The sequence below is a fragment of the Arachis stenosperma genome, chromosome 9 (assembly GCF_014773155.1).
Source record: "Arachis stenosperma cultivar V10309 chromosome 9, arast.V10309.gnm1.PFL2, whole genome shotgun sequence".
In the NCBI taxonomy this organism is placed as follows: Eukaryota; Viridiplantae; Streptophyta; class Magnoliopsida; order Fabales; family Fabaceae; genus Arachis; species Arachis stenosperma.
Genome location: NC_080385.1, coordinates 109,043,467 through 109,059,640, shown reverse-complemented (window position 1 = coordinate 109,059,640; position 16,174 = coordinate 109,043,467). Strand labels below are relative to the sequence as shown.

General features: G+C 40.5%; 1 non-coding gene across 1 annotated transcript; it reads right to left on the bottom strand.

The window, feature by feature from the left end:
• Positions 1 to 14,453: 14,453 nt before the first annotated feature.
• LOC130953000 (small nucleolar RNA R71) lies at positions 14,454 to 14,561 on the bottom strand. The gene has a single exon (XR_009075173.1). It is a non-coding gene; the product is annotated as a small nucleolar RNA R71 (small nucleolar RNA).
• Positions 14,562 to 16,174: the final 1,613 nt, after the last annotated feature.

The following is a 16,174-nucleotide window of genomic DNA, read 5'->3' as shown; positions in this document are numbered from 1 at the left end:
CAGAATGGACCATATTAGATATATTCTATTATGGTCTCTCTGAATTTTCGAAAATGTCATTGGACCATTCTGCAGGTGGATCTATTCACCTGAAGAAAATGCCTGAAGAGGCTCAAGAACTCATTGACATGGTTGCAAATAACCAGTTCATGTACACTTCTGAGAGGAATTCCGTGAACAATGGGATACCTCAGAAGAAAGGAGTTCTTGAAATTGATACTCTGAATGCCATATTGGCTCAGAACAAAATGTTGACTCAACAGGTCAACATAATCTCTCAAAATCTGAATGGATGGCAACATGCATCCAATAGTACTAGAGAGGCAGCTTCTGAAGAAGCTTATGATTCTGAGAACCCTGCCATGGCAGAGGTTAATTACATGGGTGAACCTTATGGAAACACTTATAACCCATCATGGAGAAATCATCCAAATTTCTCATGGAAGGATCAACAGAAGCCTCAACAAGGCTTTAACAATGGTGGACGCAACAGGCTGAACAATAACAAGCCATATCCATCATCTTCTCAGCAACAGACAAAGAATTCTGAACAAAACACCTCTAATTTAGCCAATGTAGTCTCTGATCTGTCAAAAGCCACTTTCAGTTTCATGAGTGAAACAAGATCCTCCATTAGAAATTTGGAGGCACAAGTGGGCCAGCTGAGTAAGAAAGTCATTGAAAATCCTCCTAGTATTCTCCCAAGCAATACAGAAGAGAATCCAAAAGGAGAGTGCAAAGCCATTGACATAGTCAATATGGCCGAATGCACAAGGGAGGAGGAGGACGAAAATCCTAGAGAGAAAGACCTCCTGGGACGTGCCTCAAGCAAGAAGGAGTTTCCTATTAAGGATCCAAAGGAATCTGAGGCTCATACAGAGACCATAGAGATTCCATTGAATCTCCTTCTGCCATTCATGAGCTCTGAAGACTATTCATCCTCTGAAGAGGATGAAGATGTAACTGGAGAGCAAGTTGCTCAATACTTAGGAGCTATCATGAAGCTGAATGCCAAGTTGTTTGGTAATGAGACTTGGGAAAGTGAACCTCCCTTGCTCATTAATGAACTGGATACTTGGATTCAGAAAATTCAACCTCAAAAGAAACAAGATCCTAGCAAATTCTTAATACCCTGTACCATAGGCACCATGATCTTTGAAAAAGCTCTGTGTGATCTGGGGTCAGGGATAAATCTTATGCCACTCTCTGTAATGGAGAAGCTGGGGATCATTGAGGTACAACCTGCCTTGTTCTCATTACAACTGGCAGACAAGTCATTGAGACAAGCCTATGGAATAGTAGAGGACGTGTTAGTAAAGGTTGAAGGCCTTTACATCCCTGCTGATTTCATAATCTTAGACACTAGGAAGGAAGAGGATGATTGCATCATCCTTGGAAGACCTTTTCTAGCCACAGCAGGAGCTGTGATAGATGTCAACAGAGGTGAATTAGTCCTTCAATTGAATGGGGACTACCTTGTGTTTAAGGCACATGGCCATCCCTCTGTGACAAAAGAGAGTAAGCATGAAGAGCTTCTCTCAGTTCAGAGTCAAGAAGAGCCCCCACGGTCAAACTCTAAGTTTGGTGTTGGGAGGCCACAACCAAACTCTAAGTTTGGTGTTAAGACCCCATATCCAAACTCTAAGTTTGGTGTTGGCAACTATACAACATTGACCTGATCACCTTGTGGCTCCATGAGAGCCACTGTCAAGCTATTGACATTAAAGAAGCGCTTGTTGGGAGGCAACCCAATTTTATTTATCTAATTTTATTTTATTCTATTTTATTGTTATTTTGTGTTTTATTAGGTACATGATCATGAGGAGTCACGAAAAAATCATAAAAATTAAAAACAGAATCAAAAACAGCAGAAGAAAAAAATTCACACCCTGGAGGACGCACAGGCTGGCGTTCAACGCCAGTAAGGTGCATCTGGCTGGCGTTCAACGCCAGAACAGAGCATCATTCTGGCGCTGAATGCCAGAAACAAGCAACATTCTGGCGCTGAACGCCAGGAATGTGCCCAGAGAAGAAAAACTGGCGCTGAACGCCAGTAACAAGCATGAAACTGGCGTTCAACGCCAGAAACATGCTTTACATGGGCGTTGAACGCCCAGAATGTGTACCAATGGGCGTTTAAACGCCAGAATGATGCACGAAGGCATTTTACATGCCTATTTGGTGCAGGGATGGAATTCCTGGACACCTCACCTGTGGACCCACAGGATCACCTCAGGATCTGTGGACCCCCAGGATCCCCACCTAACATATTCCCACTTTACCTCCTAATCCTATTTTTGATTTCTCCCTTCACCATTCACATCCATCCACTCTTCCCCATAAACCCCACCTACCTTCAAAATTCAAAACCAATTTCCACCCATTCCCACCCTAATGGCCGAATACACACTTCCCTCTCTCCCTATAATACCCTTCCATTCTCCTTCATTTTCACACAACACAACCCCTTCTTCTTCACCTAGGCCGAACCTACCTCTCTCCCTCTCTACCATATTCTCTTCTTCTTCTTCTTCCCTTCTTTCTTCTCTTACTCGAGGGCGAGCAATATTTTAAGTTTGGTGTGGTAAAAGCATAAGCTTTGTTTTTTCCATTACCATCAATGGCACCTAAGGGTATCCTCTAGAAAAGGAAAAGGGAAACAAAAGCTTCCACCTCCGAGTCATAGGAGATAGAAAGATTCATCTCCAAGAGCCATCAAGACCACTTCTATGATGTTGTGGCAAAGAAGAAGGTGATCCCTGAGGTCCCTTTCAAGCTCAGAAAAAATGAGTATCCGGAGATCCGACATGAAGTCCGAAGAAGAGGTTGGGAAGTCCTAACCAACCCCATGCAACAAGTCAGAATCTTAATGGTTCAAGAGTTCTATGCCAATGCATGGATCACTAGGAACCATGATCAAGGTATGAACCCAAGTCCAAAGAATTATCTCACAATGGTTCGGGGGAAATACTTGGATTTTAGTCCGGAAAATGTGAGGTTGGCGTTTTACTTGCCTATGATGCAAGGAGATGAACGCCCCTACACTAGAAGGGTCAACTTTGATCAAAGGTTGGACCAAGTCCTTATGGACATTTGTGTGGAAGGAGCTCAATGGAAGAGAGACTCCAAAGGCAAGCCAGTCCAACTAAGAAGACTGGACCTCAAGCCTATAGCTAGAGGATGGTTAGAGTTCATTCAACGCTCCATCATTCCTACTAGCAACCGATCTGAAGTTACTGTGGATCGGGCCATCATGATTCATGGCATCATGATTGGAGAGGATGTAGAAGTTCATGAGGTCATCTCCAATGAAATCTACAAAATAGCCGACAAGCCTTCACCCATGGCACGGCTAGCTTTTCCTCACCTTATTTGCCATCTATGTTACTCAGCTGGAGTTATCATAGAAGGAGACATCCTCATTGAAGAGGATAAGCCCATCACCAAGAAGAGAATGGAGCAAGCAAGAGAGACCCCTCATAGTTCTCAAGAGATGCATGAGGAAGCTCATCATCAAGAAATCCCTGAGATGCCTCAAGGGATGCACTTTCCTCCAAACAACTATTGGGAACAACTCAACACTTCCTTAGAAGGTTTGAGCCACAATGTTAAACAACTAAGGGTGGAACATCATGAGCACTCCATCATTCTCCAAGAAATAAGAGAAGATCAAAGAGCAATGAGGGAGGAGCAACAAAGGCAGGGAAGGGACATAGAAGAGCTTAAGGACATTGTTGGTCCTTCAAGAAGAAGACGCCACTAAAGGTGGATTCATTCCTTGTTCTTTATTTCTTTCTGTTTTCGGTTTTTAATCTTGTGTTTATCTATGTTTTGTGTCTTTACTTCATGATCATTAGTATGTAACCATGCCTTAAAGCTATGAATAAATTCCATTAATCCTTCACCTCTCTTAAATAAAAAATGTTTTAATTCAAAAGAACAAGAACTACATGAATTTCTAATTTATCCTTGAATTTAATTTAATTATATTGATGTGGTGACAATACTTCTTGCTTTCTGAATGAATGCTTAAACAGTGCATATGTCTTTTGATCTTGTTGTTTATGAATGTTAAAATTGTTGGCTCTTGAAAGAATGATGAACAAAGAGAAATGTTATTGATGATCTGAAAAATCATGAAATTGATTCTTGAAGCAAGAAAAAGCAGTGAAAAGTAAAAAAGTGGCGAAAAAAAAAACAAAATAGAAAAAAAAAGAGAAGGAGCAGTAGAAAAAGCCAATAGCCCTTAAAACCAAAAGGCAAGGGTAAAAAGGATCCAAGGCTTTGAGCATCAATGGATAGGAGGGCCCAAGGAAATAAAATCCAGGCCTAAGCGGCTAAATCAAGCTGTCCCTAACCATATGCTTGTGTCATGAAGGTCCAAGTGAAAAGCTTGAGACTGAGTGGTTAAAGTCGTGATCCAAAACAAAAGAGTGTGCTTAAGAGCTTTGGACACCTCTAACTAGGGACTTTAGCAAAGCTAAGTCACAATCTGAAAAGGTTCACCCAGTTATGTGTCTGTGGCATTTATGTATCCGGTGGTAATACTGGAAAACAAAGTGCTTAGGGCCACGGCCAAGACTCATAAGTAGCTGTGTTCAAGAATCAACATGCTTAAACTAGGAAAGTCAATAACACTATCCAAAATTCTAAGTTCCTAAAGAAGCCAATCATTCAGAACTTCAAAGGAAAAAGTGAGATGCCAAAACTGTTCAGAAGCAAAAAGCTACAAGTCCCGCTCATCTAATTATAATTAATATTCATTGATATTTTGGAATTTATAGTATATTTTCTTCTTTTTATCCTATTTGATTTTCAGTTGCTTGGGGACAAGCAACAATTTGAGTTTGGTGTTGTGATGAGCGGATAATTTATACGCTTTTTGGCATTGTTTTTAGGTAGTTTTTAGTAAGCTCAAGCTACTTTTAGGGATGTTTTCATTAGTTTTTATGTTAAATTCACATTTTTGGACTTTACTATGAGTTTGTGTGTTTTTCTGTGATTTCAGGTAATTTCTGGCTGAAATTGAGGGACTTGAGCAAAACTCTGAAAAAGGCTGACAAAAAGGACTGCTGATGCTGTTGGAATCTGACCTCCCTGCAATGGATTTTCTGGAGCTATAGAACTCCAAATGGCGCGCTCTCAATGGCGTTGGAAAGTAGACATCCAGAGCTTTCCAGCAATATATAATAGTCCATACTTTATTCGGAAATTGACGACGTAACTTGGCGTTGAACACCAAGTACATGCTGCTGTCTGGAGTTAAACGCCAGAAAAACGTCATGATCCGGAGTTGAACGCCCAAAACACGTCATAACTCGGAGTTCAACTCCAAGAGAAGCCTCAGCTCGTGGATTGATCAAGCTCAGCCCAAGCATACACTAAGTGGGCCCCGGAAGTGGATTTATGCATCAATTACTTACTCATGTAAACCCTATGAGCTAGTTTATTATAAATAGAACATTTAACTATTGTATTAGACATCTTTTGACAGTTTAATCTCTTGACTGTTTAGCCTTTGATTATTCGGTCTCTTGATCACTCAGGGGGCTGGCCATTCGGCCATGCCTGAACCTTTTACTTATGTATTTTCAACGGTGGAGTTTCTGCACACCATAGATTAAGGGTGTGGAGCTCTGCTGTACCTCAAGTTTCAATACAATTACTATTACTTTTCATTCAACTCTCTCTTATTCTTATTCCAAGATATTCATTCGCACCCAAGAACATGATGAATGTGATGATTATGTGACGCTCATCATCATCCTCACCTATGAACGTGCGTGATTGACAACTACCTCCGTTCTACATGCAACCGAGCTTGAATGTGTATCTCTTAGATTCCCCAACAGAATCTTCGTGGTATAAGCTAGATAGATGGCGGCATTCATGAGGATCCGGAAAGTCTCACCTTGTCTGTGGTATTCCGAGTAGGATCCTGGGAATCCGGAAAGTCTAACCTTGTCTGTGGTATTCCGAGTAGGATTCCGGTAATGAATGACTGTGACGTGCTTCAGACTCGCAAGTGCTGGGCGTTAGTGACAGACGCAAAAGAATCAAGGGATTCTATTCCAGTAGGAGCAGGAACCAACCAGTGATTAGCCGTGCTGTGACAAAGCGCGTGAGCGTACTTTTCACTGCGAGGATGGGATGTAGCCTTCGGCCAGTGTGATGCCTCCAGACGATTAGCCATGTGAATGACAGCGCAGAGGACCATTTTCCAGAGAGGATACAAAGTAGCCATCGTCGAACGGTGAACCCCTATACACAGCTTGCCATGGAAAGGAGTAAGAAGGATTGAGTTGAAGCAATAGGAAAGTAGGCGTTCTTGAGCCATACAGTATCTCCATTCGCTTATCTGAAATTCCCACCAATGACTCTGCATAAGTATCCCTTTTATTATTTCTATTTTATTATTAATTTTCGAAACCATAAACCAATTTAATCTGCCTAACTGAGATTTACAAGGTGACCATAGCTTGCTTCATACCAACAATCTCTGTGGGATCGACCCTTACTCGCGTAAGGTTTATTACTTGGACGACCCAGTACACTTGCTGGTTAGTTGAACGGAGTTGTGAATTCAAATAGAGCCAATTATTAAATTTCATACAAGTACAAAGACAATAGATCACAATTTCGTCCACCAGTAGTAACTCTCTCATCACGTCTCTCTGACATGCCTCTACACCATAGTTATCAGAACCGACTCGACACAGCCGGTTCGACTGAAAACCCAGTCACCCGGTCACCTGGTCGGGCCGAGCCACTAGTTGAACTGGATGTGCAATGGACCCGGTCGAACCCGGTTTGATCCGATGGGTTTTCAAGAAACCCAATGACCCGGCGGTTAATTTGACCCAGCCCGATTTTTTTTATCCTAAAATGGTGTCGTTCAGAACACACCCCCTCTTCTCTTTTCCCTTTCAATGAAACCTAATGCCCAAATCCAAAATCTGAGACTCTGAATGTGAGTGGGAGTGTGGAATGGTGGAATCCCCCTCACCCAGCCAAGCTCTAGCCTCGTCTTTGTGGTTTGTGCTCTCTCCGTCTCACTCGCTGGCTCATAGTCTCACCTTGACCTCGTCGCTCTCAACCTCCCATGGCCTCACTTCGTCGCTCTCTCAGTCTCTCATCTTGTCCCCTCACCTCGGTTACCGTCGCCATCCGGTGCCCCTGTGTTCGGTTCGTCGGCAGCAGAAGCAGACGGAACCAGTCAAGCAACCGTTGCTTTGTCGGGTGGAGGTGGTCGTCATCTTGTGTTGCGGCAGTCGCGGTGTTGGAACCCGTCAATCAGGTGAGCTCCCTTCAAGTTTTACTAGAATCGATGTTGAATCTGGTGGTTATTACTATTGTATTTGGTTTTAGAGTTGTTGAACTGGAGAGAATCAGAAACTTAGAATTGTTATTGAGTCTGGTTAATGTTGCTGTTATATTTGGTTTGAGTTGTTGAAATTGAAAAAATTTGAGTTAGAAACTTAGAATTATTATTGAATCTAGTTAATGTTGCTGTTGTATTTGGTTTTAGAGCTGTTGAATTTGAGAAAATTTGAGTTAGAAACTTAGAATTGTCATTGAATCTGGTTAATGTTGCTGTTGTATTTGGTTTTAGAGTTGGTAAAACTTGAGAAAATTTGAGTTAGAAACTTAGAATTGTTATTGAATCTGGTTAATGTTGCTGTTGTATTTGGTTTTAGAGTTGTTGAATTTGAGAAAATTTGAGTTAGAAACTTAGAATTGTTATTGAATCTGGTTAATGTTGCTGTTGTATTTGGTTTTAGAGTGGGTGAACTTGAGAAAATTTGAGTTAGAAACTTAGAATTGTTATTGAATATGGTTAATGTTGCTGTTGTATTTTGAGAAAATTTGAATACTTGCTGGATAACAGAATTGCTTGTTGGATAATGGTTTAGTTGAATACTTGAATTTTGTTGCTGGATGATAATGTTTGAAACTTTGAATTGAATACTTTGGTGGTTGTTGTTGTGTTGCTTAAAAATTCATTTAGGTAAATTTTTGGTTGCTGAAAATATTTTATTTCTTTTGCTAGAATTTTAAAAATGTCTTCATCTTAAACACCATCAGAAACGCCACCATCTCAAGAACAAGTGGTGGACGAAATTGTGATCCTCTTTGTATTTGCATGAGATTTATTTAATGGCTATTGGCTATGTGTGGACACAACTCCGTTCAACTTAACCAGCAAGTGTACTGGGTCATCCAAGTAATACCTTACGTGAGTGAGGGTCGATCCCACAGAGATTGTTGGTATGAAGCAAGCTATGGTCACCTTGTAAATCTCAGTTAGGCAGATTAAATTGGTTTATGGTTTCGAAAATTAATAATAAAAAGAAAATAAAAAGGGATAGAAATACTTATGTCAATCAATAGTGGGAATTTCAGATAGGTGTATGGAGATGCTGTATTCCTCTTGAAACTCTACTTCACTACTCACTCTTCCTTCAATCCTTCTTACTCCTTTCCATGGCAAGCTGTATGTAGGGCATCACTATCATCAATGGCTACTTTTAATCCTCTCGGGAAAATGGTCCTATGCGCTGTCACTGCACGGCTAATCGTCTGGAGGCATCACCCTTGGTTGATAGCTACATCCCATCCTCTCAGTGAAAATGGTCCAAATGCTCTGTCACAGCACGGCTAATCATCTGTCGGTTCTCAATCAGGTTGGAATAGAATCCATTGATTCTTTTGCGTTTGTCATCACGCCCAGCCTTCAGGAGTTTGAAGCTCGTCACAGTCATTCAATACCGGAATCCTACTCGGAATACCACAGACAAGGTTAGACTTTCCGGATTCCCAGGATCCTACTCGGAATACCACAGACAAGGTTAGACTTTCCGGATCCTCATGAATGCCGCCATCTATCTAGCTTATACCACGAAGATTCTGTTGGGGAATCTAAGAGATATGCGCCCGGCCTAAAGTAGAACGGAAGTGGTTGTCAATCACGCGCGTTCATTAGTGAGAATGATGATGAGTGTCACGGATCATCATATTCATCAAAGTGTTGTGCAACGTATATCTTGGAATAAGAATAAAAGAGAATTGAATAAAAAGTAATAGTAATTGTATTGAAACTTGAGGTACAGCAGAGCTCCACACCCTTAATCTATGGTGTGTAGAAACTCCACCGTTGAAAATACATAAGTAAAAGGTTCAGGCATGGCCGAATGGCCAGCCCCCTGAGTGATCAAGAGACCGAATAATCAAAGGCTAAACAGTCAAGAGATTAAACTGTCAAAAGATGTCTAATACAATAGTTAAATGTTCTATTTATAATAAACTAGCTCCTAGGGTTTACATGAGTAAGTATTTGATGCATAAATCCACTTCTGGGGCCCAATTGGTGTATGCTTGGGCTGAGCTTGATCAATCCACGAGCTGAGGCTTTTCTTGGAGTTGAACTTCAAGTTATGACGTGTTTTGGGCGTTCAACTCCGGATCATGACGTTTTTCTGGCGTTTAACTCTAGATAGCAGCATGTACTTGGCGTTCAACGCCAAGTTACGTCGTCAATTTCCGAATAAAGTATGGACTATTATATATTGTTGGAAAGCTCTGGATGTCTACTTTCCAACGCCGTTGAGAGCGCGCCATTTGGAGTTCTGTAGCTCTAGAAAATTCATTTCGAGTACAGGAAGGTCAGATTCCAACAGCATCAGCAGTCCTTTTGTCAGCCTTTTTCAGAGTTTTGCTCAAGTCCCTCAATTTCAGCCAGAAATTACCTGAAATTACAGAAAAACACACAATCTCATAGTAAAGTCCAGAAATGTGAATTTAACATAAAAACTAATGAAAACATCCCTAAAAGTAGCTTGAACTTACTAAAAACTACCTAAAAACAATGCCAAAAAGCGTATAAATTATCCGCTCATCACAACACCAAACTTAAATTGTTGCTTGTCCCCAAGCAACTGAAAATCAAATAGGATAAAAAGAAGAGAATATACTATAAATTCCAGAATATCAATGAATATTAATTATAATTAGATGAGCGGGACTTGTAGCTTTTTGCTTCTGAACAGTTTTGGCATCTCACTTTTTCCTTTGAAGCTTAGAATGATTGGCTTCTCTAGGAACTTAGAATTTCGGATAGTGTTATTGACTTTCCTAGTTAAGCATGTTTATTCTTGAACACAGCTACTTATGAGTCTTGGCTGTGGCCCTAAGCATTTTGTTTTCCAGTATTACCACCGGATACATAAATGCCACAGACACATAACTGGGTGAACCTTTTCAGATTTTGACTCAGCTTTGCTAGAGTCCCCAGTTAGAGGTGTCCAGAGCTCTTAAGCACACTCTTTTTGCTTTGGATCACGACTTTAACCACTCAGTCTCAAGCTTTTCACTTGGACCTTCATGACACAAGCACATGGTTAGGGACAGCTTGGTTTAGCCGCTTAGGCCTGGATTTTATCTTCTTGGGCCCTCCTATCCATTGACGCTCAAAGCCTTAGATCCTTTTTACCCTTGCCTTTTGGTTTTAAGGGCTATTGGCTTTTTCTGCTTGCTTTTTCTTTTTCTTTGCTATTTTTTCGCCACTTTTTTTTTCCGCAAGCTTTCTTTTTCACTGCTTTTTCTTGCTTCAAGAATCAATTTCATAATTTTTCAGATCATCAATAACATTCTCTTTGTTCATCATTCTTTCAAGAGCCAACAATTTTAACATTCATAAATGATGAGCGGATAATTTGTATACTTTTTGGCATTGTTTTTAGTATGTTTTTGTTATGATTTAGTTAGTTTTTATTATATTTTTATTAGTTTTTAGTTAAAATTCACTTTTCTGGACTTTACTATGAGTTTGTGTGTTTTTCTGTGATTTCAGGTATTTTCTGGCTGAAATTGAGGGACCTGAGCAAAAATCTGATCCAGAGACTGAAAAGGACTGCAGATGCTGTTGGATTCTGACCTCCCTGCACTCGAAGTGGATTTTCTGGAGCTACAGAAGCCCAATTGGCGCGCTCTCAACGGCGTTGGAAAGTAGACATCCTGGGCTTTCCAGAAATATATAATAGTCCATACTTTGCCCAAGATTTGATAGCCCAAACCGGCGTTCAAAGTCACCTCAAGAAATTCCAGCGTTAAACGCCGGAACTGGCACCTAATTGGAAGTTAAACGCCCAAACTGGCACTAAAGCTGGCGTTTAACTCCAAGGAGAGTCTCTACACGAAAAAGCTTCATTGCTCAGCCCAAGCACACATCAAGTGGGCCCGGAAGTGGATTTTTATGTCATTTACTCATCTATGTACTAGTTTTCTATAAGTAGGACCTTTTACTATTGTATTAGAGAGCTTTAGAGAGACTTTTGGTAGCTATCTTTGTTTTATGCTATCTTAGACCTTTGGGAGGCTGGCCATTAGGCCATGCCTAGACCTTGTTCTTATGTATTTTCAACGGTGGAGTTTCTACACACCATAGATTAAGGTGTGGAGCTCTGCTGTACCCGAGTATTAATGCAATTACTATTGTTCTTCCATTCAATTCCGCTTGTTCTTTTACCAAGATAGCACTTGTTCTTCAACATGATGAAGGTGATGATTGACGCCCATCACCATTCTCACCCATGAACAAGGTGACTGACAACCATTCTTGTTCTACAAGCATCTGAGGCTTAGTGAATATCTCTGGATTTCTGATTGCATGATGCATGGTTGATCGCCTGACAACCGAGTGCTCGCCTGACAAACGAGCCAACCATTCCGTGAGATCAGAGTCTTCGTGGTATAGGCAAGAACTGATGGCAGCATTCAAGAGAATCCGGAAGGTCTAACCTTGTCTGTGGTATTCTAAGTAGGATTCAATGATTGAATGACTGTGACGTGCTTCAAACCTGTAACCTACTGGGCGTTAGTGACAGACGCAAAAGAGTGATTCTATTCCGGTAGGGGAGGGAACCAAACCGGTGATTGGCAGCACTGTGACAGAGTGCGTGCATTAGCTTTCACTGCGCGGATGGGAGGTAGCTGCTGACAACAGTGAAACCCTACATGAGTTTGCCATGGAAAGGAGTAAGAAGGATTGGATGAAGGCAGTAGGAAAGCAGAGAGACGGAAGGGAAGGCATCTTCATACACTTGTCTGAAGCTCTTACACCAATGATATACATAAGTATCACTATCTTTATCTTTATGTTATTTTCGTTCATCATCATATACATTTGAGTTTGCCTGACTAAGATTTACAAGATGACCATAGCTTGCTTCAATGCTAACAATCTCCGTGGGATCGACCCTTACTCACGTAAGGTATTACTTGGACGACCCAGTGCACTTGCTGGTTAGTTGTGCGAAGTTGTGTAATGCCATGGAATTGAACCACCAAGTTTTTGGAGTTCATGACCAGGGATTATGAGAGTTGTGAAAAGTATTATGAGAAGCCATGTCTAATCTGATTGGACCGAGGTTTCAACTTATCACCACAAGAGCTTGTTGATTTTCATCATCTTGCTTTTGGAGCAGTGATCTGCTAAGGCTTGGCTGACCTTTGGTCATGTCTAGTGTTTTGGACCGAAGCTTTCTTTGAAAGCTTGGCTGGCTGTGAAGCCATGTCTAATGCCTGGACCGGAGTCTTAGACTAGCATTGCACTGATTCCTGGAATTCTCATTAAGAATTTTGATGTTTTCACTTAATTTTCGAAAATCACAAAAAAATCACAAAATAATAAAAAACCAAAAATATTTGATGTTTCATGCTTAAGTCTAGTGTCTCATCTTAAGTTTAGTGTCAATTGCATGCATTCATTCATGTGTCTTAAGGATCCTCAAGTAATTCTTGATGATTCTTATGTTCTAATCTTTGAATTCTATTGACTTGAAGCATTTTGTGTGTCTCATATGCATTCTCATATTGTTAGTGTCAGTGGTATACAAACTGCTAAGTTTGGTGTCTTGCATGCATTGTTAATTGATTCCTTTTGCATTTTGATTATTAAAAATCCAAAAATATTTTTAATTTGTGTCTTTTCAAGTCAATGATACAAAGAATTGAAGATTCAGAACATACTGCAGAGGAATTATACAGAAAAAGCTGAGCATTCAAAAATGCCCAGTGAAGAAGGCAGACTGGCGTTTAAACGCCAGCCAGGGCACCTGGTTGGGCGTTTAACGCCCAAAGAGGTAGCATTTTGGGCGACGCCAGAATGTATACCATTCTGGGCGTTTAACGCCAGGATGGTGCTAGGGGGAAGATTTTGTTTTCAAAATCAATTTTTTTTCAAGTTTTCAAAGTTTTTCAAAATCAAATCTTTTTCAAATCATATCTTTTCAATCAAATGTTTTCAAAATCAATTTCTTTCCTTTTTCAAAGATACTTACTAACAATTAATGATTTGATTGAACATTTTTTTTTTGCCTTTTCTGTTGAGGAAGGTTTTATGTTTAAATCATATCTTTTCTTGTTAGGCAAGTCATTAATTTTTCAAATCATATCTTTTCAAATTGTTTTCAAATCATATCTTTTAAAATTGTTTTCAAATCATATCTTCTCAATCACATCTTTTTAAAACCATAACTTTTCAATTAAATCTTTTTAACCACATCTTTTTCAAAATAGTTTTCAATCAAATCTTTTTAATTTCTAATTTCAAAATCTTTTTCAAAAATCACTTGATTTCTTTTTCACTTTTAATTTTCGAAAATTATCAATCAAATTTTCAAAATGTTTTCAAAATCTTTTAATTGAATTTTCGAAAATTCTCTTCCTTCCTTCCCACATCCTTCTATTTATGGAGTACCACTCCTTCTAAATGCACAATTCGAACCTTATCTAATTAAAGTTCGAATTCTTCTTCTCCTTCTTCTTACTATTTCTCTTTTCCTCTGACATTTCAAGGAATCTCTATACTGTGACATAGAGGATTCCACTTTTTCTTGTTCTCTCCTCTTTCATATGAGCAGGAGCAGAGACAAAGGCATTCTTGTTGAAGCTGACCCTGAACCCGAAAGGACCTTAAAGAGAAAGCTAAGAGAAGCCAAGGCACAACTCTCTTTAGAGGACCTGACCGAATTCTTCCAGGAAGAAGAACACATGGCAGCCGAAAACAACAACAATGCCAACAATGCAAGGAAGGTGCTGGGTGACTTTACTGCACCTACTCCTGATTTCTATGGGAGAAGCATCTCTATCCCTGCCATTGGAGCAAACAACTTTGAGCTTAAGCCTCAATTAGTTTCTCTAATGCAACAGAATTGCAAGTTCCATGGACTTCCAATGGAAGATCCTCATCAGTTCTTAGCTGAATTCTTGCAAATCTGTGACACAGTCAAGACTAATGGGGTTAACCCTGAGGTCTATAGACTGATGCTATTCCCTTTTGCTGTAAGAGACAGAGCTAGAATATGGTTGGATTCTCAACCTAAAGAAAGCCTGGACTCTTGGGAAAAGCTAGTCAATGCCTTCTTGGCAAAGTTCTTTCCACCACAAGATGGAGTAAGCTTAGAGTGGAAGTCCAAACCTTCAGACAGAAGGATGGAGAATCCCTCTATGAAGCTTGGGAAAGATACAAACAATTAATCAGAAGATGTCCTTCAGACATGCTTTCTGAATGGATCATCATAGGTATTTTCTATGATGGTCTCTCTGAACTATCCAAGATGTCTTTGGATAGCTCTGCTGGAGGATCTCTTCATCTGAAGAAGACGCCTGCAGAAGCTCAAGAATTGATTGAAATGGTTACAAATAACCAATTCATGTACACTTCTGAAAGAAATCCTGTGAACAATGGGACTAGTCAGAAGAAAGGAGTTCTTGAGATTGACACTCTGAATGCCATATTGGCTCAGAACAAGATATTGACTCAACAAGTCAATTTGATTTCTCAAAGTCTGTCTGGAATGCAAAATGCACCAAACAGTACTAAGGATGCTTCATCTGAGGAAGAAGCTTATGATCCTGAGAACCCTTCCATGGAAGAGGTGAATTACCTAGGAGAATCCTATGGAAACACCTATAATTCTTCATGGAGAAATCACCCAAATCTCTCATGGAAGAATCAAGAGAGACCTCAACAAGGTTTCAATAACAATAATGGTGGAAGAAACAGGTTTAGCAATAGCAAGCCTTTTCCATCATCTTCTCAGCAACAGACAGAGAGTTCTAAGCAGAATACTTCTGACTTAGCAACAACGGTCTCTGATCTAATAAAGACCACTCAAAGTTTCATGAATGAAACAAGGTCCTCCATCAGAAATTTGGAAGGACAAGTGGGACAGCTGAGCAAGAAAATTACTGAACTCCCTCCTAGTACTCTCCCAAGTAATACAGAAGAAAATCCAAAAGGAGAGTGCAAAGCCATAAGCATGGCCGAATGTGGAGAGGAAAGAGAGGAGGAGGACGCCACTGAGGAAGACCTCAGTGGGCGTGTACCAATCTCCTCTGAGTTCCTCAATGAGGAACAATGGGAATCTGAGGCTCAAATTGAGACCATAGAGATTCCATTGGACTTACTACTGCCTTTCATGAGCCCTGATGAGTATTCTTCCTCTGAGGAGGATGAGTATGTTACTGAAGAGCAAGTTGCTAAATACCTTGGAGCAATCATGAAACTAAATGACAAGTTATTTGGAAATGAGACTTGGGAGGATGAACCTCCCTTGCTCACCAAAGAACTGGATGGCTTGTCTAGGCAGAAACTGCCTCAAAAGAGGCAGGATCCTGGGAAGTTTTCTATACCTTGTACCATAGGCACCATGACCTTCAAGAAGGCCCTGTGTGACTTAGGGTCAAGTGTAAACCTCATGCCCCTCTCTGTAATGGAGAAATTAGGGATCTTTGAGGTGCAAGCTGCAAGAATCTCATTAGAGATGGCAGACAATTCAAGAAAACAAGCTCATGGACTTGTAGAGAATGTTTTGGTGAAGATTGAAGACCATTACATCCCTACTGATTTCATAGTCCTAGAGACTGGGAAGTGCATGGATGAATCCATCATCCTTGGCAGACCCTTCCTAGCCACAGCAAAGGCTGTGATTGATGTTGATAGAGGAGAGTTGACCATTCAAGTGAATGAAGAATCCTTGGTGTTTAAGGCCCAAGGACATCCTTCTATCATCATGGAGAGGAAGCATGAAGAGCTTCTCCCAAAACAGAGCCAAGCAGAGCCCCCACAGTCAAACTCTAAGTTTGGTGTTGGGAGGCCACAACCAAACTCTAA